This window comes from Panthera leo, chromosome A1, assembly GCF_018350215.1.
Source record: "Panthera leo isolate Ple1 chromosome A1, P.leo_Ple1_pat1.1, whole genome shotgun sequence".
Lineage (NCBI taxonomy): Eukaryota > Metazoa > Chordata > Mammalia > Carnivora > Felidae > Panthera > Panthera leo.
The window spans coordinates 100,469,753-100,473,232 of NC_056679.1; the positions used below are offsets into that span (position 1 = coordinate 100,469,753).

The window sequence follows — 3,480 nt, forward strand, 5'->3', positions numbered from 1 at the left end:
GGTGGGCTCAGGCCCAGAAGTTCCAATTCAGCAGTATTTGCGTTTGCAACAAGTTCAAGTGATATTGATGCTTTTGCTCCAGGAACCACACTCTGATTGCCTCTAACCCAGGCCAACCCTCTTGATTTACAGACTGGGAACCTGCAGTTTGAATACAGGGCTCACTGCTAAACAGTTTGCAGGTGGATGAGGTAAGAAAAGAACCTTCTTGCTCCCGGTTCCACCCTTGGTCTCCACCAGTGCTTCACCTCTTCCGTGCATCCAACATGATCTGGGGAACTAGATAAAACACACTGTGATTCAGTAGGTTGCGCAGATCTGGGCTTCTATGTTTCTAACCAGCTCCCAGGTGCTGACCTTGCAGCTGGTCCACAGTCGGACTTTGAGTAGCTCGGTCTTACACTGTGTTATACAACAGTTTGGTTTCTTTGTGTTAATTACTTACATTCTGAAAAGGCAAAAAAATATTTTTGTTCTAATTTATTTTAGAGACATTTTAGGTTCACGGTAAAACTGAGCAGAAGGCACAAACAGTTCCCATATACTCCCCACCACCGCTATCAACACCCCCCCACCCCCCCGCCCAGAGTGGTACCTTTATTACAATTGATGAACCTACCCTCATCCATCATTATCACCCAAAGTCCATAGTTTACATTTGTGTGCACAGTTGTTGTTATTGTTGTAAGTTCTATGTGTTTTAACAAATGATTAATGGCATGTGTTATACAGAATGGCATGTGTTATACAGAATACTTTCACTGCCCTAAAAGTCCCCCGGCCTCTGTCCATTCATCCCTCTCTCCCACTTAGCCCTGGCAACCACTGACCTTTTTTACTATCTCTCTTGTTTTTGCCTTTTCCAGAACGCCATGCTGTTGGACTCATCCGGTATGTAGACTTTTCAGGATGGACTTTTTTCACCCCGGTTCCTCCATGTTTTTTCATGTCTTGGTAGCTCGTTTCTTTACAGCACTCAATGATACTTACTCCGTGACCCGGCCATTGTCCATTGTCATAGCACAGGTTATCCGTTCAAGTACTGAAGGACACCTTGGTTACTTACTTCCAAGTTGTAGCGATTGTGAATAAGCATCCGTGTGCAGGGTGTCGTGTGGACCTAAGTTTTCAATCCTTTGGGTAAATACCAAAGAGTGCAATTGCTGGATCACGTGGTAAGGGTATGTTTCGTTTTGTAAGAAACTGCCAAATGGCCTTCCAAAATGGCTACAGCATTCTGCATCCCTACCAGCAACTTATGAGAGTCGCCACAGCTCCACAGCTCCGAATATTAATGGATTCGGTGTTGTCACTGTTCCAGATTTTGATCATTCCAATAGGTGTCTAGGGGTATCTCATTGTTATTTTAATTTGCAGTTCCCTAATGATAAATGATGTTGAACAGCTTTTCACATGCCTATCTGCCATCTGTATATTTTCTTCGGTGAGGTGTCCGTTAAGTTCTTTTGCTCATTTTTTATTGGTTATATGTTTTAATTTTCGAGTTTCAAGAGTTCTTTCTAGGGACAAGTAGGTGGCTCAGTCAGTTAAGCGTCCTACTTTTGGTTTCCACTCAGGTCTGATCTTGCAGTTTTGTGATTTTGAGATCCATGTTGGGCTCTGCACTGGCAGTGCAAAGCCTGCTTGGGATTCTCCCTCTTCCCCTCTCTCTCTGCCCTTCCCCTACTTGTGCTGTCTCTGACTCTCTCAAAATAAATAAACTTTTTTTTAATGATAAGTTTTGGGGCTCCTGGGTGGCTCAGTCTATTAAGGGTCCAACTTTGGCTCAGGTCATGATCTCATGGTCCACGAGTTTGAGCCCCAGAACCTGAAAAGCCTGCTTCAGATTCTGTGTCTCCCTCTCTCTCTGCCCCTCCCCCACTTGCATTCTGTCTGTCTCTCTCTCAAAAATAAATACACATTAAAAAAAAAGATGCCTTATCTTAAAAAAAAAAAAAGGATAAGTCTTTCCTAATGCATGTCTTCTGCAAATGTTTCTCCCAGTCTGTGACTTGTCTCCTTGAATTATTAAAAATATCTTTTAAACTACTTTTTTTAAAAAAACTTTATTTATTTATTTTGAAAAAATACAGAGACAGCACGAGTGGGGGAGGGCCAGAGAGAGAAGGAGAGAGAGAGCATCCCAAGCAGGCTCCACACTGTCAGCAGCACAGAGACCAGTGTGGGGCTCGAACCCATGAAACTGTGAGATCATGACCTGAGCTGAAACCAAGAAACAGATGCTCAACTGACTGAGCCACCCAGGCGTCCCTAAACTACTTTTATTAAAAATATGTTTTAGTGGCGCCTGGGTGGCTCAGTTGGTTAAGCGTCTGACTTTGACTCAGGTCGTGATCTTGCGGTTTGTGGGTTCGAGCCCCATGTCGGGCTCTGTGCTGACAGCTCAGAGCCTGGAGCCTGCTTCAAATTCTGTGTCTCCCTCTCTCTCTGTCCCTCCCCCACTCATCATCTGTCTCTCTCTGTCTCTCAAAAATGAATTAAAACATTAAAAAAAATTAAGAAAAAGTCATCTTTTAAACTACTTTGTTATTACATCAGAAATGGAAGAATATTCTAAACATACTGAGTATTTTTCTGGATGTGTTAAAACTGTTTTTAACAACTAGTTATTAAATAGCTACTGATCACTAGCTTTTGTATGTGTCCATTCATCCAAGGGCCTCTATTTTCATGCACTTTCCCTGTGCTAGGAATTTGGAACACCAGAGTTTTCGGCCCGTCTCAGGCATCAAGTCTAGTTAGGAAGGCACGTGTAAGATGTCGAACAGACTACACTGTTGCAGGTGTGACCGCAAGCAATGCATGTAACAAGGGAACCATACTGGAGGGATTGAGAGGAGGTGACTTCTGAGCTGAGTTTTAAGGTACACAGGGGAGTTGAACAGATTTTGAGAGGGGTGTGGGGGAGGGAAAGACATTCCAGACTGAGATGTCAGAGAACTTAAAAGTAGAAGAGGAAAAGCCTGGAGACAAAACACTGACGAAGGTTTATTTACGTTTAGGGAGACATGGGAGGAAGATAAAGCAAAACAGAGATAGGGCATCTTCAGAGACTTAGGAGAAACTAATGTCCGGAGCTAAATTTAAAAATAATGTAGAGCTACCTACTGATTGTTTTTGTACTCCAGCAGATATAAACAATAAGAATCTAGCTTCTTAGATTTCTAGCCTATGGAGAAGTCAACACACTTTAGCTCACTGGGACTGATGGTTAAGGCAGACACACCGGCTAAACCTCAGAGACTCATATAAATTTAAAAGTCGCAATTTTAAAAACACTATCTGTCTTAAGCAATTTAAAGTCAAACTAACATATGAATAGCTACCTTAAGTGAAAGGTACTTTAAAGCAATCCGAAAAACACAGACTCACTTGGTTAGATTGCAAGCTTTAGGAGGGCAGGAACCGTGAGTTACAGTCATAAGCTCCTGAAGACTAATTAACTAGTATTTTGACTTC

General features: G+C 42.5%; 1 non-coding gene across 1 annotated transcript; it reads left to right on the forward strand.

Annotated features, from left to right (window-relative positions):
• Positions 1-2,306: 2,306 nt before the first annotated feature.
• Positions 2,307-2,391, forward strand: TRNAQ-UUG. The gene has a single exon. It is a non-coding gene; the product is annotated as a tRNA-Gln (tRNA).
• Positions 2,392-3,480: the final 1,089 nt, after the last annotated feature.